Here is a 21,975-nt window from a genome sequence, read left to right as displayed (position 1 = left end):
AAGTGACGGCGTAGGAAAAGTAAGCAGCATCGCGAAACGTCATGGATTGGCTTCGAGACAGCTTAGAGACCGCCCAAACCGTTCAAAGCACGCCACAGCGACGGCTTGATAAGGATAACGTAAGCCAATCTCGAAGGCCATGCTTTTGCTGGTGGCAGACAGCGGAAGCAATTCAAAGATAAAAATACGTGATAGAATTTCTTTCTACGCTAAACTATAGTGTAAAATATAGATTGTTCTATGATTACTTTGTCTCGCAACATCTATACGTAGCTGGGTGCAGCCCGGCACAATATTTTATTATGTGAGTGTGCCGGTTAATTATTTTTCGCATCACAGAGGCCACAAAGTCTCACAAGTATGCAAGTGGCGCTGTTGTTTTTCCTCCGTGTTCTGTGATGGCTACAGTGCACTAGAAAATACTTCTAGTTCACTGTAGTGATGGCGGTCGTATGTGCGGGCAACGCCTCCTATACAGACTATGCATGGAACGTGAGCCGCGAACTGGCTGCCCTACCTTCGGATTTCTCCTTCCCCCATCGGTACGGAGGCTAGCGCCTCTGACGGGCGATCCTTGTAAACATACCGGCGCGCGGCCGCCGGTAGCCATGCCGGGAGCCGAGCGGCTGGCTTGTCGCGAGCAGACGACACCTTGCTGACCACGCGTTGGCACCGCTGCTATATGTAGACGACGACACTGAAGTGGTTTCTTTATCGCTGTTGTGTGAGGATGCGAGTCACCTTACGGGGCTTTTTGTTGCTGGTCAGTTTGCTGCAGAACTGCAGGTAGGTTTCAGCGCGTCGTCGGCGGCGCTTAAATGTACGCCAGCGGCAGCTCCTGCTCTCCGCCGGCGGACAGCGCGCAGGCCGGCTGCTCCGGGCTACGCCGTTGGCTACGCCGATGGCATCATGTGACCAGGCGGTTCGGAGGCGAGCGCTCTCGCACGGCGCCTGGTCACAACACGGGGCACGGAGCTTTCTATGGGAAAAACAGCGACGTTCCAGGCATAGCATTATAGACCTAATGTTTGCCCTTGTGGCACCAGCGCCGAATGCTCCCCGAGCGGACAGATGGAAGTGTCGAAGATCGTCGCTGGGCCAGTGCGCGCCCATGTTCTGTACGGCTTGAGCGCTCGTGCGCGTTGTTTTCGCGACGGCGAGCGCGACCTCATCAACCAGGAAATGTGGCGCGCAATACTGCTGTGTTGTTGATTGCCACAACAGCCTCGAAAACCGCCCGTGAAGTTCTACAGAATTCCGGGGAGGTGGTGCGAAAAGGGCAGACAAGCATGGATAACTACATTGCGCCGAGTCAAGTAAGTCACGTACTTTCGCATTCGCGTGCAATATCACGGCCGCACGATAAAAATGCAATAGCAATAAGCCTGTATTTACCACATGGTCATTTGTTTAGACGTGTCGCGTAGTTGCATCGTTAAGTTACATCCGCCTTCTTAGCTTAGCGGTAAATGCATACGTGTTGCGCCGCTAAGCTCGACGACGCGAGCTCGATTCCCGGCCACGGCGGCCGCATTTCGATGGGTGTGAAATGCAACGCACTTGTTACCTTGTACTTTGATTTTTGTGCACGTTAAAGAACCCCCGGTGGTCTAAATTATTCCTCAGACCATCCATTACAGCGTGCTTCATATTCATATCGTGATTTGGCCACGTAAGACCCACGAATTTAAAAGGATACGGACACTAAATCTGAAAATTTTACGAAAATCCTGAAAATGAATACTCCGTCTGTGATTATATCGAAAAGAAGTAGTCACTTAGCTCATTTTTGAGCCGATGGCTTTATTTTTGGCGTTTTTGTGAGCGCGCGCCTCGCCGCCCGACCCGCGGGAGTTGGAAGGCGTGACATCACGACTCACTCGTCGGATAGCCAGCCGGCCGGCCGCGGTCATTCGAAGCGCGCCTACACCGCCATCGCGAGCATGGATTCGAGTTCTGGTGCCTCTACCAGCGATGAGAACATGTCCGAAGACGAGGACCATTCCAACTTGGCAATAAATATTACCGCTTACGGTTACGAGCCTTCCGCGTCAAGCGACGAAGGATAGCAGGCGGCCGTGGAAGTGCCAGTCATGTTTTCGCGAACCGTAGCGCGACGATTTCGCTTTTTACCAGACACTTGTGCAAGAATTGCTTATTTCCTCTGTAAACTTGCTTTTTCAAGCGCGCATGCAGGCGAGGCAGCTGCGGGGTACTTCAGCACTGCGTGCCACGGCGGCCGCATTTCGATGGGGGCGAAATGTGAAAACACCCGTGTACTTAGATTTCTGGAGTCCCCCACTACGGCCTGCCTCATAATCAGATCGTGGTTTTGGCACGTAAAACCCCATAATTTAATTTTTTCCGCACTGCGTGGATGGCTGAACAGTAATTTATGCCGACAGATGGCAGCACCTGTCTGTCGTTCTGTCCAGTTGTTTTTTTTTTTTTTTTCTGTGGAGAAGCAGAGCCGTGTGTGTGTCTGATATCGTGAGTCGCGCTCGCTAGCCTTGTATTGTTTTACTATGCTTTGCCAACATCTTTAAGGACATTACTGCCTTCGTGCCCAGCCTCGGGCATCTCGCCCTCACACTGCTCAAGAAGGCTGCAAGTGAACGAAAACAGTACCGACATCTTTTCGCCTCCTCTTTTCCAACGCGCCGCTGATCATTTCTGCCTTGCGTTTTCGTGAGAAGACCGATGGCACAGCGTCAGGCAAGCATTGCCTTTTGAGCGGCATGACAGGGCTTTTCAGCACAGCCGGGCTGGCCACATAATCATCGTCGACGAATTGGTCCGCGCAAATGAAGTCATTTTTAGATGTCTCCAGGCTGTGCGTGATGACTAACAGGCATGTGTCCAAAGTTTACGCACCTTCTCGTCTCTGGGAAACGTGTGCGACGGCGTGTCACGACCGACGATGCTGGTATAACGGCAATGTCTGGGCATTTCCTTCCGCCGCGACGAACGCGTCAATACAGAGCGAAGACCGCGGGAAGGCACATGCAAGACGCAACACCTGCGTGCTGCGCCGACGGGGATAATGTTTCGGACGGACCACGTGCGAAGATCGCCGAAAGATGTTAAACAAACGCTGCAAGGGCCCGACACCCCCGGAAACACTGCGACGGCTGTGGTCGACCTTGGCCGCGCGCACGCGCCGGTGGGGGTCATGACGTGAAATTTAAGCTTCTGCCGGCGCCGCATGGAGGCAAGGTGCAACAGAAAATCGCAAAAACATGTTTCTCGTTCTTTTTGTCAAAGCAGCTTGTTGTATTCGTCATTTTCAGCATTTTTAACATTTTGCGAGCAGCAAACTATTGTTCTGACGTAAAAAACCACCCGCCAACTTTTGTGTCCGTATCCCTTTAATTGATTGTACTGTTCGTTCACACGCGATCGGTAAGGACTACTAGCTCAGGAGAAATTAATGCTTTTCCAAACGGGGCTGCAACTTAAATTGCTAGTTGTGCAGGCAACAAAGGGGCCCGCGCGCTACTTGTCTTTTGTGTGGTGGCAATGCGTATTTAATGCAAGCTGCGGTCATCGCGTGCGTCGCTAAGCGGCAGATCAGAAAGCAGCTGCCCGAGACGTGCGCATTATGTTTGTTGCTTGACCATGCTTTCTAGGTTCACAATATGCAAGCATGCTTTAAAGTGATTGCCTACTTGCACATTCTTCCCGCTTCACTCTTCCTGCCAAGAATCTTCGTTTCGTGTAGTAGCCGGCCATCGGTGTGAGCTTACTTTTGCTGCGGCGGGGCACTCGCCCGACGAGAAACTAGATTTGCTTTGATGAGGCATGTACCACTAATTAAAGGGCTCGTGCAGCTGGTCCCAAGGTAATGGCTGGTTACCGTGATCTGGGTTCATTTCGCGGAGCACTTTGTACGAGCGATTTCTCATGAGCAGTGAAAAGATACTTTGCTCACTAATGCAATGAGTTGCCATGATTCTAAGATCTACATGTAGAATAAGGCAGGAATAAGGTTCTTCTTTCTGGGGTTTTACGTGCCAAAACCAGTTCTGATTATGAGGCACGCCGTAGTGGAGGGCTCCGGAATAATTTCGACCACCTGGGGTTCTTTATTCAATATTTATACAGCATGATATAAGAAATTATGCGCATATGTAGTACTTACGTGGTTAATTAATTTTATTGGCTTATTGGTGCATAATGCATATGTTCTTTCTGTGCTAACAGGGCTGCATGATGCCACTCCCTGGGAGCCAAAATGAGAGCAACCGTGCGTGATCGCCCAGCTGCCAACTAAACCAACGGCAATCGTCACCGCCTCTGCAAGCTAACATGACCGCTTTGAGACTGCACCAAAGAAAAATAAAAGTGACTGAATTGCTGAACTTGGTGTGCACATCTAACTCGATGCCGTATACAATCTTGTTGGACACTTCCGACACGCACTTGGCTTTTACTGTCACACCACTGCCCACAATTTGTTCAGCGCCATTATACACGTGTGGAAGCAGACGCTACCCTTTCTTGAGGCACGGCCGCTGGATAAAAAAAAAAGGTGCGGCCTGCCGCGTGCATCGAAAACGGTGTGATCCGTTGCGGGGACACACGCCGGGGTCTGTTGTCTGGCATCGGCATAGGAAATGCGTCAGGAACGCGCTTGGAACGTCGTCGCGCGTGCAAGCGGAAGCGTTCCATCCTAGAGCACTGCACGGGCCCAGGCCGGCCCGAAAGCCCGGGCCCGGCCCGGCCCGCGGGCCAGGCCGGGCCGTCCGAAGCGTTTGTCGGCGGGCTCGGGCCGGGCCCGGGCTTAAAGCCGCGGGCCCGGGCCGAACTCGGGCTTGAAGCCACGGGCCCGGGCCAGACTCGGGCCCGCTCATTGAAGGGCCGAAGTAGGCCTTCGAGCACACGCGACCGTTATGCATTGCATGGTTCAGTGCATTCTGTGCCAAGCTGAAGTGACACGTTCAAGATGACTGTCATCATCATCAGCCTATATTTATGTCCACTGCAGGACGAAGGCCTCTCCCTGCGATCTCCAATTAACCCTGTCTTGCGCTAGCTGATTCCATCTTGCACCTGCGAATTTCCTAACTTCATCACCCCACCTAGTTTTCTGCCGTCCTGGACTGCGCTTCCTGTCTCTTGGTATCCATTCTGTAGCTCTAATGGTCCATCGGTTATCCATCCTACGCATTACATAGCCGGCCCAGCTCCATTTTTTCCGCTTAATGTCAACTAGAATATCGGTTATCCCCGTTTGTTCTCAGATCCACACCGCTCTCTTCACTGTATATCTTATCACATGACTATATCTTATCAAAGAAAATAGTAAAACAGATGTTCTCATTTTTAACAGCGGAGCTGTTTCAGCCGGGCCTAATGTGTCCGCTGATTCCAAAAATGAGGGCCGATCCTGGCAGCAGTGTAGAAAGGGTCCAAGCGCAATGGCACATACACCTGTGAACTAGCGAAGCCGAGCCTGGATAAGTCTAGCTAAGAATGATGGGGACTAATTGCCTATCGATAGGCAAATGATAGCCAATCAATAGCTAGTCGATAATTGATCAATAATGAATAAATTCCCGAAAATGCTGGGGATGACTTGCTAGTGCTTAGCCTAGCCCAAATACGTGGCCAATTCCTTACGATAGCCAATCGACAGCCAATCAATAGCTAATCGATAATAGATCTATAATCAATAAATTCGGATAACTTGGTAGTGCTTAGCCTATTCCAAATACGTGGCCAATATCTTGCAATAGACAATCGATAGCCAATCAATAGCTAATCGATAATCAATCAATAATAAATAAATTCCGGAAAATGCTGGGGATGACTTGGTAGGGCTTAGTCTAGCCCAAAAGCCAGGACTAGCTAGGTGCCCATCATCTTCGCTGTCTCTTTGGCATTGCGCCGCCAGTGCAAGCTACGCAATTTTTTTCCCGCAAAATCGAACATTGTTTCCGCATCAGGAAAAATAAATTATACAAAGAACCACTCCTCAAACGATTTTCATGTTACCGCTTTTGCGATCGCACTATTACCAGTGTCGATACTATGGCATTATTTTAGCGCTAAGGCCAGTTACTTTTGTGCTTCAATGCATAAAACAGCGTTTTCTTCAAAAAGTTAACTGGAACGCCCATGCATTTCCTCGGACACTTTCAAAATTAATATCTCGAAACTGGTTCAGTCCTGAGAATTCGTTCCAAGTGGATACGCCTTGCGAACTCGTGCAGCGGCTATAATTCGTAGATTGAAAGATGTGCCGCAAAATAATTTATTAAAAAGTTAATTCGCGTAATTCTGTTAAATATTCAATTAGGCGTTTTGACCATCCATTAGGCAATCCATGACAGAATTAGCTTGGAACTACATAAAACAATTAGCCTCCTTAGAGCGTCGTCGCATTAATGCGAACACAAGAAATCCTGAGATATGGTCAATTCCATACTTCAGAACACTCTATAAGCATCAGTCGTTAATACATTCCCTACCATTCACTTAGAACAGATACAAAAATGGCGGTAATTTCAGTAAGAAAGAACTCAGCTGACACTTTGGTCGCTTGTAATGTATCTGATGTGATTATTATTCTGCCTTTGTGTATGGTTCTGAGTATATAATGTAAATCCTGTTTCGTTTTCTTAGCAAATGTTGATCTTGTAAAATTCAGTCTCATGCTATGTTGTATAGCTGGCGCTGCATTGTTTTGTATAGCTAGTATTGTTATTGTAGTGTTGTTTAAAATGTATTCTGTTAAAACTTTTTCACATTCTGTTAACTTGCCGTGACGCAAATAGTCTTTTCGTTCATAGCTATTTCGTCTGAGGAATTCCAGCGATAGCTGGAAATATGTGTGAATTATTGTGCATGTGTGCACACTGTTTGCCTTGCCTGGTCTTATGGGTCACGTCAAGCTACACATGTAGCTTTTAGTCCAAAATGACCATCCAGCATGTAAACTGGACAATATATTGATTTGATTTGATTGATTTCGTCGGACACTTTGAAAAATATCTCGAAACTGGTTTAGTCCTGAGAATTCGTTCCAAGTGGATACGCCTTGCGAAATTGGCGGCTATAATTTGTAGACTGAAAGATGTGTCATAAAATAATTATTAAAACGTTAATTACCGTAATTATGGTAATTCTTCAATTAGGCGTTTTGATTTCTCATGGAAGTAATGGCCGCCTCATCGAGTAGTTTAGATCAAGGATTATAACTGTGCTATCTGCCACAGGCAATCCTTAAAAATTTCGTTCAGCTAAAATGAAACGCCCCGTATATTTGCATGCTAAAAAACATCATGGAACCATATCGTGCAAATCAAGGTAAGTGCATGCGCACCACCAGAAAAATAGTAGCACAGGCAATGGGCCGGATTACTGATGTTCCCGTGGGAGAAACAAAGATTTAGGCCTTTTATTGCTTATATACTGCAGCTGATTAAACCTCGAGAAGGTGAGGCTGAAAGTTACGGTACAATCTGTAAGTAAAAAGGATTTTTTTCTTACAGGCCGGGCCTGGTCATGCACACGTGGGCCCTATCTAAGCTTAGTAATGAACACCCGGGCCCGGGCCGGGCCCGGGGTCAGTAACACGGGCACGGGTCGGGCCCGGGCTGGTTTCGGTCATGTACGCCCGGGCCGGGCTCGGGCTTTGTATTACGGGCCCGGGCTGGGCTCGGGCCTCGTAAAGCGGGCCCGGTCCGGGCTCGGGCCGAAAAATCAGGCCCGTGCAGTGCTCTATTCCACCCCCCTCAGCTAGCGCCGTGCGGCACAGCCAAGCGGCCGACAATGAAACTACGGCCGTCACGTTCGCTCCCATAGTAGCGCGCCCGACACGGCAGGCCGCACCTTTTTTTTTTATCCAGCGGCCGTGCTTGAGGTTGCCACCACGAAAAAAGCTGTCGGCGTCGGCAACCTTGAAACCGCATTGCAGTCTTTGCATCGCTGTTTAGCAAGCACGCGATCTGCCGCCGTCAAAAACGGAGCGCCGTGAGCGCGAGCCGCAAAGGAAAGCGCTGGCGAAACAATGTAAACAAAGCGGAGATTGCACCACGGCGCGACCGCGCTGCTTGAAATTTCCAAATTGGTGGCGCTGTCAGGAGGCGCAGTAGCGCCTTCTGGCGATCGTTTTCTCGTCCATAGGAGGCGTTGGTGCGGGGTACTAGGATGCGTTTCCTTGATCGTGCGTTTTTGTGTTTGCTGTAATGAAGTGGGTCGCAGTTAGCGTGCACAGAAGTGCCTGGAGATACCTTGAGTCATGCTACAAACTCGCCGTATGCGTGGCACGCCAGGCAAATGTGGACCAACGATTTTAGGCCGTGGAGTGCAGCCCCTTTGTTTCGATTTATGGAAAGTTGGGTGGACGTCGCAAATAATGCGTGTTAGCGCGCCTCAGCTCGTCCACTACGCAGCGGCATGTATGCGGGGAGTGACATCGTCGACGCAGCACTGACAACTTGGAGAGCACTTTGCGAACGCGTCGTACCATCCAAAAGGTAAGTAATCGTGCTGGCTAACCACACGCGTATTGTGCGAGCTTCTCGTGTGTGCATAGCGTGCGCGAACGTAGGAAATAGAAGTCCCGCGACAGCAGTGAAACCTGTGCTGATGCTTGCTGAACGCTGGTTGTCAGCGCTTAGTTACGCAAGTTTATTGCTTCGATGCGAAATTGAAAATCTTGATAAGCGTTTTCTTCCACTGAGAAATATAACGTTCGGAAATAATCGTGTTCATCATGTGCGCGCTGTGCCCGCTTTTCTGCTGAAGTTGCATAATAACGACTCATTTGCCTCTTCACTGATTCTTATTGCAATGACCTTTCCTCGCTTATAAATGCTTCAACGTTGTAAATAATCTCTGCTTACGAAGTTTTAGGTTTACGACAGTTTTATAGAAAAAAAAATATAAGCTATCACAGCTTGCTACTAGTACAACTTACTTTTAAAGAAAATATGTTTTGACATACCCTACCTTTAAGGTATGTCAAAACATCTTTTCTTTCGTCATTGCAATTTAGGTCAATGTTTAGTTACCTTTAACTAAACATGACAGGGGAAAGTTGCTTAAACTGAGTCACGAAAAAATGAATTGTTTTGTGAACAAACATTTCTTTGCTATGCGCTGCAGCTGCGTGTCAATAATTTTACTGTGATGAAAGGGTGCCCATTATCGAGACATTCATCAGTGACTTCTACTTTGTGCTCTGTTGCCACCCTGCACTAATGCAAACATTGTTTTCGTGACTATTTTTAGATGCTCCATGCATGTGTAGACAATTTGACAGCTTTATAAATCTATGTGCCACTGCTATAAGTTAACACAGAACTTATTTTATAGTGGCGAGGCTGTGACCCACAACAGTGCCCACATAACGGAGTAGCCACCAGACCCCTTGGCTATGCCTGCCGTAGCGCAACGTGCAATCTGGATGGTCGGGTCAGGTATGTATGTAGTGTGTTCCAAAAAGTAGCATCCCGGTATCATTCGTGTCTAAGTTAATCGACATTACTCAACACAGCTTACTAAATAGGCCAAATATTTATTCAACTTGTTTATTTGTATTCATAGCTGTTATGCACATGTTATCGTGTTCTATATAAAACTAGACGTAACATGTCCCGATGTTAAGTATTTTCTATTGCATCAATCGCTTGGCTGCAAGTTACATTTTAATTTTGCTTAGTACACACTCTATTTATCACTTTTTATTTTTGTTTTCTTGTTTTGAAACTGTTTCCTATGCTGTAGGTTTCATTTCCGATTTTTTTTTGTGTTTATGCTACACCCTTGTGCAGCGTCTGTGCATGTAAGAATTCAGTGTAGTGGGCTAAATATGTCATAGGTGTAAGCACACAGTGTGCTTACTATTGTTTAACATTCATATTCACAATTATTTCTGTCTTGTTCGCAGAATAACTGGCACTGGCCAATACACATTTGATGAGCTTAAACTTCTTGAAATTATACATGAAGGCCAGTATTCAGTGTGCTGCAGTAGCTACAGTTCTGAAGTGTTTTCTAGTGAGCTTCCTTTTCTCTCTCCCATTTTTTTATACTCTTGGCAAGTAGGCATTGTATCAGTTGCGAGTCTGTGTCCAGTTACATTATTTTTCACTTTAGGTCAATACAGCATAGAGCACATAGTTAACTGGTTGGTAGTTCATTGTATTGATGCTATATTATTAAAAAACAACACTGTCTGCTGAACTGTCTGCTTGATTTTGCTATGGTGTTTGCTGGTTATTGCAATGTTGCTCGTCAAATGAATTTGATTTCAACTACACCGCACAGAACATTCTGATTGGCTTTAGTGTAATTTTAATACTGGTTGGTTGCATGCGCAGAAGCTGCACAAGAGTGTAGCATAAACACAAAAAAAAATCGGAAATGAAACCTACAGCATAGGAAACAGTCTCAAAACAAGAAAACCAAAATAAAAAGTGATAGAGTGTGTACTAAGCAAAATTAAAATGTAACTTGCAGCCAAGCGATTGATGCAATAGAAAATACTTAACATCGGGACATGTTAGGTCTAGTATTTATATAGCACACGATAACAAGTACTGGTTGGTAGTTCATTGTATTGATGCTCTATTATTAAAAAACAACACTGTCTGCTGAACTGTCTGCTTGCTCTTGCTATGGTGTTTGCTGGTTATTGCAATGTTGCTCGTCAAATGAATTTGATTTCAACTACACCCCACAGAACATTCTGATTGGCTTTAGTGTAATTTTAATAGTGACAATCAACCAAAAATCCCTAATTCTACAGCTGTCAAGAATTATTTCTAATATTTTGGGTCCCTTTCTATATTTTCTGTTTCATCCTGTGTATTTGACAGCACAACGGGCAGTCGGTCTATTCATTCTGCTTGGCGCCGCTCAGGTCAGAATATGTTCAACCAGCAACTATAATGATATCTGTAAGACTTTGTTTACTGGGTGGATGAATTGAAGGCATTATATCTAATTCTAAGTGTATTTTTGACAATACCAGCGTCTAGAACAAGCATCATATGCACTGCAACTCTCAGCTTTAAGTTAGGTAGGGTGATATATATAGCTATGTATACTTGTGCATATACTTTCTACATACTAGCTAGTGTTGTAGCTACACGAAACAGCATATGTTGTCACTACTCAAGTCAAATTTACGGTTGATGTGCCGCTTGTTTTTTTGTACACTCACACTTCTGTGGTGTCTTAAGCACTGTAGACGCCTGACAGCTGAAGTATTCCAGCAGTGTCGAAGCTAACTTTCTTTCTTTCTTTCTTTCTCTTTTATTCGAGACAATTTTCATACAAATTGGCTCAGGAGGCACAACAAAAGGCCCGGAGAGAGCCTGACTAGGTTGTGCCACCCTGACAGCGTAGGCAGCAAGTCTTGTTTTGATTACACATCATAGGCCGACCCAAATACAATAACAACTTGCACCTACTATTGCTACAGTATGCCAAGAGATACCTATCACCGTATTTGTGCATTTTCTGGGAACCAGCCGTGTTTTCTAGGTGAAATTTGTGCTCGATGTTAAGTATTTTCTATTGCATCAATCGCTTGGCTGCAAGTTACATTTTAATTTTGCTTAGTACACACTCTATTTATCACTTTTTATTTTTGTTTTCTTGTTTTGAAACTGTTTCCTATGCTGTAGGTTTCATTTCCGATTTTTTTTGTGTTTATGCTACACCCTTGTGCAGCGTCTGTGCATGTAAGAATTCAAAGTGTAGTGGGCTAAATATGTCATAGGTGTAAGCACACAGTGTGCTTACTATTGTTTAACATTCATATTCACAATTATTTCTGTCTTGTTCGCAGAATAACTGGCACTGGCCAATACACATTTGATGAGCTTAAACTTCTTGAAATTATACATGAAGGCCAGTATTCACTGTGCTGCAGTAGCTACAGTTCTGAAGTGTTTTCTAGTGAGCAAGAGTTTGCTGGTCAGTTCATGCAACTTTTAAGGATAGAATTTACACGGGGAGGAAAAGGGTACCATACAACATGATGGCTGCTAACTGACCATTTATTTGGATGGAAGGATTAGAAATAACACTGGATGTCTGCTCATATTGTGCACAATTTCTTTCAGAGGGAAGGCGTGAGTTGTAATATAAAGGCATAAAATCACGATAAACGGTTTTTGTGTAAAAAGAAAAGGAAATATGTGCAGGCTAACTCCTATCACTTGTAATTTAGAAAGGACGCCTTTTTTTCATGAATTGATCATGGGGTCTAGCTCGCATATCTTATTTATGTGGTATGCCTCACTGATCTCTCTTGTCGGTTTTTCACCGTGGATAAAAACAGATAATCTAGCCTGAAGTCCTATCGCGGAAATGCACGGCCAAACTGGACGAGCATGCTGGTCTTTTGAGTGAAATATCGAAATTTATTTGGCACATTTAGTTATTGGCCAGTCCGCTCTGTGTACATTTGACCAGGTTTGAAAGGAATACAGTACACTGCCTCTCATATACACTAGACAAATTTGGTGGCATATTTAACCAAGCAAACCTCCCTTGCCTGGTCGCCTTTCTCAATTCGCTTGTGGACTGTCGTGCATATCCTCCCTACTTTATTTTTCGCTGGAAATGTGTGTGTATAGCAGTCCACATGCGAATTGAAAAAGCCACCCATGCAAGGGAGGCTTGCTGAGTTAAAAATGCAAACAAATTTGCCTTGTGTTCGTCAGGGGTAGCATAGTCTGTTCATTTCGTAATGTATATGTTCGGTCAAATGTACATCGGGCAGACTGGCCACTTGACGATGCATTGACACGACTGGTGCTGCGCGCCAGATTTAGATTGTTAATCTGTTTTGTTCATCTATGCAACCAATTGACCGTCAAAATCAGTGAGGAATACCACATTAAAAAATGGGACAACATGTGTCAGTTGTAGAGATACAAGCTGTATTTTGGCTATCACTAATTGCTCAGAGGGTGATTAGAGGCAGTTACTAGGAGAGCTCTTCATCTGGTTGGCTGGCACAAACTGTACCTTTTTCTGCACTTCAAAATCTGAAAGACTCTACTTGGGCTCACTGAAACTGCTTATGTGTTGCTTTCATAGTCTCTTTAAAAATAAATTTGAAACAGGGTAAGCCCTATAATTTTGTGTACAGCCCCTACACTAATGCCACTGGACGTACCTGCCATTTCCGGTTACATTTATCGCACAGTTAGACATACTTCTTTTTGCTACCAGCACTTAATGACATAAAACCAATGCCTATTGCACAAGCAATAAAAGCACATCAAAAATGCTTGGAGTGATGTCAAATTTACGAAGGTTCATGTAAACAAAGCAAATTAATTGCTTTAATAAGAAGGTTTTGGAGACTGGGTGGGAATAGAACCTGGAGTGTGGAAGGAGCACGCTTCCCTTATGCCACGGCAGCTCTTTGGTTCTGGCTGACTCAAGGTGTGCCTAGTGCGTGTGTCACATTGCGCACGTCACATTGCAGCCATTTGGTTGACTAAATTTGCTTTCACGTTCCCACACGTAAGCAGTTTAATGTGTCTGTGCCATATTTTATTGCAGGTACACCTACGAAATATTGTATACATTGGCAAGGATAAGTGGGACCTGCTCCAGTGCCATGGCCGGGACTGCCTGTTCTGCAAAGAACTGGCAAAACTGGTGTGGGGAGTGCTGGCGCTCAGCGTAGGAGCATCACAGGGGCTCCTTGTCGGTGCTTCACGGACGGCAATGCTGTTGAGAAGCCGACATTGAGCCCCCATGCCACGGCAGCTTAATTAAGGTGTGCCTAGTGCGTGTGTCACATTGCGCACGTCACATTGCAGGCATTTGGTTGACTAAACGTGCTTTCACGTTCCCACACGTAAGCAGTATGTATCTTTGCACCCACAAATTGGAAGCTGTGGGTAGTAACTATCATTCACATTCTTTCAAGTTTGTTTTCGTAATGTTTGCAACAATACATGTATTGCACCAAAATGATTAACTTTTCAGATGTATTTCATGCATGTCTTTCGAAATGTGGTACCCCTGAGGAGAAGAAATTGTCTTCTTCTCATGCTTGGTTTTGACCGGGTGGTTGAATCGAGTGACAATCTTTTTCGCGTTTAGGTAGCCCAAGAAACACTATCGTCTTTGAAAACAAACAAAATCAAAAGTAACGAACCAGATTATTTGTGGCTACCCATGAGTCGAGTTTCTTTGCTTAAAAGTGCCTCCGAAGTGGCGCTAACGTACTTATCAGGTCCAGAATTTTCTATTAACGCCGCTTCCAAAAGCTCGCGTTCTAATTTGGTTTTTCCATGGCCAGAACTTACGTATTCCTCATCTGCGAGTAGCAACCGCAACGTTTGCAGTGTATAACAATATTCAACCCTTCTGCCGATTTGCAACACCTGTAGCTTTGTCGTAGCCGGTGGTTCAGGCACTGGCCGGTCTGTCCCAAGTAAACACGACCACAGTGGCACATGGACCACACTTATGCAAGTGTTTTGATGTACAACAAATCCTTTCCTGACTACCCGTGATGCGTTTGCACAGTTGTGCCAATTTTCATGACCCAGAGAACACAAGGTCCACTCCATACTTCGCTTCGACTGTCCTTAAGTTGTACGAAACCTTATGCACATATGGCTCAACCGCGAATAGATGCCTCTTCTGCGGGGTACCTGCAACGTTTACCGCTGGCTCTTTGCCCAGCTGTTTAAGCAGGGTTTCTTCGACGGCTTGAAGGAGCAGATGTGGGAAACCGGCCTGCTGTAATGCTCTTGCTGCAGGAAATTTTTTCCAATAAACGTTCACAGTTGACAGTAGCGCTTGTCCCGTCCGTATCGCCTCACTCTGTCCCGTCTTTCGCGCTTCACCACACTCAAATATCCATCACCAACGGGTCCATAATTTCACTCTTACGACTACAATTGCTATTCTTGAGGTAAACAAATGAAAAATACACAATTCTGTTCTCAAAAAGACCATAAAATGTATTTCATCTTTGCACTTCTTGTCTACACATGCCAGTTGCATGTAGCTGCCTCTGCTGAGTGTGGCCTCCGAGATCTGATATCATCCTGAGCGTTGGTTAATGTATACGTAGCACTGTCAATGCAACCGAGTGTGTTGTTGATGCGCAGTAACAGGTACAGTCGCCTCTACTAATTGACGTTCGCAGGACCCCAAGAGTTGGTTGAATTATCCGAAATATTGAATTAACAGTGGCAGAATAAAAGCAGGTATTTTTGATCACCCGAGGTGGTCTGTAATGTTTTCCTGCTTGCTCTTGAAGCACAACTCAACCGACACGCATCAACGAGCGCCAACTTGTTTAACACTGCCTCAGTGTTAAACTCTAAGGAAAATTTAAGTTAGAAAGTTTTGAAAAATAAAGGGAAAGTGCAACAGCTTCACAGCAAGAGAAGCAGTAGAGCTGTTTTTTTATTTTTTTTTCAAACCTTAGTAGCCACTGCTCGCATGAGGGGACACTGTAGAGGCTGAATTCACCAAAGCGACGTGCTTATGCATTCGAGTCATGTGTGTTTTGTTCCATAGCAATATGTAGTTTCTTGTTTGGACATTGCAGTGCGTTTGAAAGTAAAAAAGTCAAATTAACCGAGGTCAAGTTACTGAGAGTTGACTGTATATATGTGTCATTTTTCGTTGTATTGTTGTGAAGGTATCCGACATAAAACTGCCTTTTGCTGTTCTTTTTTTTTTCGCTAAGGCGCGCCCCAGGTATGCTCTGATAAAGTACGAGCTTGCCAAGTGGCATATTTTCAAGAAAAGCTTACGCCATAACATCTTGTACTGCTATAGTGAGGAACCGCAGAACTATATCATGCAAGTTCACAAAGCTGAGGACTCGCCGAACTAAGATGCAAGTGCTACAACGCCAGTTACCTGCTCGACATGCCACTCAAGCACTTGACTGACGACAAAACATATATTGTGGGAGTTCCACAGGCTACAAATACATTGTGTAGAGCTCTGAAGTTGCACATTAGGACTAAAAGAAAGGACAACACCCAATAATGACAGCCCACGGGACACTACATTCTTTTGCTACAGTCGACACTACGGTCCACGTCTAGAGTCTACTTCGACACTACAGTCCACACGGCACTTCACTCCTTCTCTATCGTATTCACTTCATCCCTGCCTAGCGCTGTTTGTTCCCGTCCTAATGATGTACCAACCAGCCCAGACCAGCACACTCCGTCTGGGACTTCATACACGAGGCATGGATATACAATTTTTGTGATTTCTCCCTTTGTCCTCTATTTACCCCATTTCCTTATATAGTCTTTCAAACTAGTAGTTTCTATGCACGTACAGATTTATCGGTGAATTGCAGTGCAGATGTAGGCAACGACAGAAGAGTCAAGACGACAGACATGCGGCAACTTTTAACAAAAAGCTTTATTTTCGCCGACCCATGTTTATAGCCGTCAGTCACCACATTGCACATGCGCAATTCGCGCCCTTAGGAAGGTACTTAACTCTTTGTCTGACAAGTGTACAGATGGTGTGCTGATACACACAGAGCCAAGTCGCGAAATCTTTTCCGCCTCAATTATTTCACGTGTTAGTTGATCACCGCTTCTGCTGAAAACAGTACACTGAGCAAACGACGGTTCAGTCACACGAACTGCAATGACATTTAAGCCTACCACCACGCACATTTTCTTGACATTGTATGATTGTTATCTCAGCCGGTCATTGATAGAGAGTCCCATTTGACCTATGTACTGTTTACCACAAGAAAGAGGGATACAATAAACCACGTTGTTAACACAGGTGACGAAGGGAATTTGGTGATTTTGTTACTTATGTGTGGCGAGCTGCGACATTGCCTTTGATTACACTACCGTAGAATGATATGCAGTTTTCTTTATATTGTTACAGGCACGCGTGAGTGAGAATAACGATGACCGGTGAACGTGCCTGCGGTCCCGGGTTGGAAAAGAAGAGGAGAACGACGCCGAGTTGATGAACTAGCTGGCCGCTCTTGCGCTCACCTGCGCGACCTACAATAAACAGCCCCCTTCATCCGTAAGGGTGATAAACGGTCTCCTTCGCGCGTAACAGTGATAAAGGTGCTGGATACGGATGAAGGGGGCCGTTTATTGTAGTTCGCGAAGGTGAGCGCAAGAGCGGCCATCTGGTTAATCTACTCAGCGTCGTTCTCTTCTTTTCAAACCCGGGACCACCGGCACGTTCACCGATCATCGTTCTTCTCACTCAGGCGTGCGTGCAAGATTCCTCTCATCGCAGACGAAGCCCGCCGGGCGAGTCAATTCAGTTGTCGTGACGTGAACAATTTCAAGCGGGCGACATGGACCACTTGGGTCTTGGCAGCTCTTCTACCCCTCGCGGTAAGGCGAGTTATGGTATAAGTGACCTCCGTGAGTCTGTTAAGAACAACGAACGGTCCATCGTAGGTGGCCAAAAGTTTTGGCACAAACCGCGTTACCGTACAGGAGCCCACAACCACACTAAATCACCAGGACGATAGGTCACCGGAAGGTGGCGAATGTCGTAGCGTGCTTTTGATCTGTCCTGCGATGCAAAAGTGAGTAACGAGCAATACGGCGCGCCTCTTCGGCAAGGCAGAGGGTCTCGGCTACAGTGGGATTTTTGTGACTACAGAAAGGGAAAATAGTGTCGATTGTGTACCAGGATGGCCGTGCGTACAGCAGGAAGAAAGGGCTATAGCCGGTAGTCTCGTGCTTGGCGGTGTTGAACGCGCACGTGATAAAAGGCAGTACGTCATCCCAGTTCTTGTGGTCGGATGAAACATACATAGATAGCATGTTTATAATTGTACGGTTGGTGCGCTCCGTAAGGTCATTAATTTGTGGATGGTATGATGTGGAGTGACGCAAGTGGCATTCACACAAACGATGCAGCTCCTCCCCGACATCGGCTGTGAATTGTCGTCCACGGTCGCTGATGATCACGCGAGGCGGACCATGTCGCAGGATGACATACTGGAGCAGGAACGTTGCAACGTCAGTGGCAGTTGCTGAGGTCACGGCCGCCGTCTCGCAGTGGCGTGTGAGGTAGTCGACACAAACAACTATCCACCGATTTCCCTTAGCTGATTTTGGAAAAGGTCCCACGAAGGCAATGCCCACTTGTTGGAAAGGCGTGCTTGGAGGCGGGATCGGCTGCAGGAGTCCAGCTGGAGCATTAGATGGGCGTTTGTGGCGCTGACACTGCGTGCAGCTGGCCACATACGTCTCAACAGACTGTCGCATTCCAGGCCAATAAAAGCTTTCCTGAATCCAGTAGAGCGGCCTCACCGAAACTAAATGGCCGGACGTAGGGTCATCGTGCATAGCACTCAGAATCGGTATGCGAAGACTCTCTGGCACCACTCGAAGAAAACGTGCGTCAGTGCCAAAAAAGTTATTATATAGGAGTACATCACGTACACAAAAAGTTTGCTTAGTAGAGGCGGTCGTAGCGGTGAAGAGCGGTGTTAATTTAGCGTCCTTTCGCTGTTCGGCTTTGAAACAGCCGAGGTCTGGAAAACTCGGCGATACAGAAGCCACAAGGTGATCGAAGTAGTCGGCGTCACAGTCCGTAGTGCTAAGTGGCATACGCGAGAGGCAGTCCGCGTCAGCGTGTCGTCGACCACTCTTATTGGAGACGCTCAAGCTGTATTCGTGTAGTCAGAGCGCCCAGCGCGCAAGGTGGCCACAAGGGTCACGAAGATTTACAAGCCAACACAATGAGTGGTGGTCGGTGTGAACTGTGAAGGGGCGTCGTCCATACAGGTAATAACAAAACCGCTGAACCGCAAATGTTACCGCGAGGCATTCTTGTTCCGTGACAGTGTAATTTTGCTCGGGCCTACTTAATGGGCGACTTGCATATGCAATCGCGTGTTCGTGGTCACCGTGGCGTTGAACTAGGACGGCACCAATACCTGTGCCACTGGCATCTGTATGGAGTTCCGTCGGAGCTGAAGGACTGAGGTGTTGAAAAACAGGTCGTGACGTCAGCAGAAACTTCAACTGACGAAAAGGAGAGTCGCACTCCGGAGTCCACTCTAAGGGGATGTCCTTTCGTAGCAGACATGTCTGCGGATACGTGACGTCGGCAAACATAGGGATAAAGCGGCGGAAGTAGGAACAATATTGTGAGAGCTTATGAATGTGGGGTATGACGGCCAGTTTTCATGTCTGTCAGATGCAGTGACCACATGACCTCTCCTCTGAAAAGCGCATGCGCCGAGTGGTTGCCATGTGGTCGCTGCATTTGACCGACATAAAGTGGCTGTCATACCATACATTCATAAGCTGTCTCACAGTATCATGAAAACTGCAGATCGTTCGAAAGTTAAAGTTGTCTTCTCTGCACCTCAGAAGCTTAATAAAGTTGTGTAATCAAAGGAAATGTCGCAGCTCAGCACACAAGTGTAGCAAAAAGCACAAAAATCCGTTCGTCACCTATGCTAGAAACATGGTTTAGTGTACCTTCTTGTGGTAAACAGTTCATAGGTCAAACAGGACGCTGTATCAATGACCAGCTGAGAGAACACTCATGCAATGTGAAGAAAAACGTGTGTGACAGTTGGCTTGCATCTCGTTGCAGTTCGTGTCCCTCTGAACCATTGATTGCTCGGTGTACTATTGTCAGCAGAAGCGGTTCTCAACTAACACGTGAAATTATTGAGGCTGAAAAGATTGCGCGACTTCGCTGTGTGTGTGTACACTTATCAGACGCAGCGTTGACCTTCCTAAGAGTGTGAATTGCGCTTGTGCAATGTGATGAGTGATGGCTATAAGCATGGGTCGCCAAAAATAAAGCTTTTTGTTGGAAGTTAGCACGCGTCTGTTGTCTCGTCTTTTCTGTCGTGAATATTTGTGCTGCAATTCACCAATATGTTGTACCAACAATTCTAATTTATCACTCACTCATTGGAACTTTCTTTCATCACGAATGAAATGTGGTTTTGGTACCATGGTAGAGCATTCACTTCATTTGTTAATTTTTGTTCTCTTCCAAGACTGAACTGGATGCAACAAGCAGCTGTGACATTGCAAGGAAGCTTTATGTTAAAGGAATATATTGATACCAACGTCTTAACTCCTTCACGCAATAAAGGAAGTTGTGGGTATTGTTTAGAGTGCTTTCCTTGCTCTTGTGTCCAAACTTATGGCTATAATGCGTAGGTAATAATGAAATTTGCTTTTAATGTTTTGCATTATTCTCCTGTGTAAGGTCACTATTGTTTGTTTCACAGTTATGTGAAGCTTAAGTTGTTTGTAAGCATTTTTATAGCCTGTTTTCACAGTAAACATGGCTTACTTCAGTTTTTCATATGGCACTTCATAGTTTGATTTATTTCATGTCTCTGCAGGTTACCGCATTATTGACTTGGAAACCAGTGAGGTCTCTGGATGCAAGTGAAGCTACCGAGGGAGGCATGTGTGCATCACTTGTGCTGCTGGCCATCCTCTGCAAAAGTGAAGGCTGGCTGTCACTGCTTGGATGACTTTCTTTTACTCTTCCCCTTGGGCTGTGTTGACTACTTCACACTTGCAGACATGTCTGCAAGCTTAGGCAAAAAGACCTGCTGGATGCTTGGCAGGACATAGTAGCCAATCGTAGTGGTACTGTGCTGTGTTGTTGCACATTACAAAGTGAAGGACATTATTTGTGCTGTTATTAAGTATAAATTGTGTTCTGCCATTCACATAATGGAACTCGACAAATAGCAAAAAATTTCGAAGTCTGACCTAAATGAGAAGGCAACATATATTGCGTTGTAGTTGTAGCTGTTAGTAGGGTGTCTTAATATGCGATACAATACCTTGATGTTTAATGAAAAGTATATTTGTGTGTTGCCAGTGCTGTGCACGTTGTTTTTCTAAGTTACTGTTATCTAAGTGTCATTATTTGTTTGCCAGTAAGATGTAAGCAGACGGTAAATGCATGGTTTGACATTATAACCAGGTTCGTCTATGACATATTCACTATTATTTAAGGTGGACCAATGCATATTCATGGGTGCATATTCAACCATCACATATTCCTCCTGCTCAAACAATTCCTACATACTAGCATTTGTACTTCGCAGCTGATGTTGGCGATTATGCAATTTCTTGAAAGCACATGCAGCTACCGACACAAGATGTTTAGAGCAGTAAGTCGGAAGCAAAGAAACTGATTTTTTTTCTGTGGTCTAAGCTTAAATGATATGTTTAAAGAAAATGTATATTTGTGGAAGAGTTTTGCTTTCCTGCTGTGAGAACCGTTATATGAGAACCTCTGCACACTGGACGTCCATGCAGCTCTCTTGCTGTTATTGTAAAAATGAAAAAGTGTTCTTATGAACCTTTTTGCAGCTTTGCATTATGCACTTTTACTTGCAGTCAGCATCTATATGCTGTGCTATGGAAAACAGCAAGACAAGTCAGGCAAACCACCAAGTGAAACACTAATTATTCTGGATTAGGGCGAGTTGGTACTATATATAGCGGAAGACAAATCAGCTGCCTGTACAGCATTGCTGTCAGCATGACACGGCAAAGCCTTAGCTTTTATTTCCTTGACAGATTATGCATTCTAGTAGTTTTCATGTTGCATATGCATGAAAATATGAAACAAGAATTCGTGAAAAACCGCATTCTTTTACGTATATATCTTGTGTATCTTACCAAGATATCTGCGTATCTTACCTTGTAAGATACACAAGTTATACGTAAAATGCTGTTTTTCACCAATTCTTGTTTATATTTTCATGCACATGCAACATGGAAGCTACTAGAATGCATAATATGTCAGGCAAATATAAATTTAGGGGTTTGCGGTGCTGTCAGCCGTGTCATGCTGACAGCACTGCTGTTATGTCTACAAATATTCTGCAATGCCATTTGAGTGTTGCTTGAACGTCACATACGTACGTTGCCTGAAAATTCAAGTGACATAAGGCAACATCCAGATTACGTTGTCGGAAGTTCCGTTAACGTTATGTCAACGTCGTGAAAGTGCTGC

At 45.5% G+C, this 21,975-nt stretch overlaps 1 protein-coding gene across 1 annotated transcript in view; it reads right to left on the bottom strand.

The window, feature by feature from the left end:
- LOC119443797 (uncharacterized) overlaps window positions 1-21,975 on the bottom strand; it is a 454,815-nt gene that overhangs the window by 159,538 nt on the left and 273,302 nt on the right. The gene's annotated exons all lie outside the window — the stretch shown is intronic.

Source organism: Dermacentor silvarum, chromosome 3, assembly GCF_013339745.2.
Source record: "Dermacentor silvarum isolate Dsil-2018 chromosome 3, BIME_Dsil_1.4, whole genome shotgun sequence".
NCBI lineage: Eukaryota > Metazoa > Arthropoda > Arachnida > Ixodida > Ixodidae > Dermacentor > Dermacentor silvarum.
This window is presented reverse-complemented; position numbering and strand designations above follow the sequence as displayed.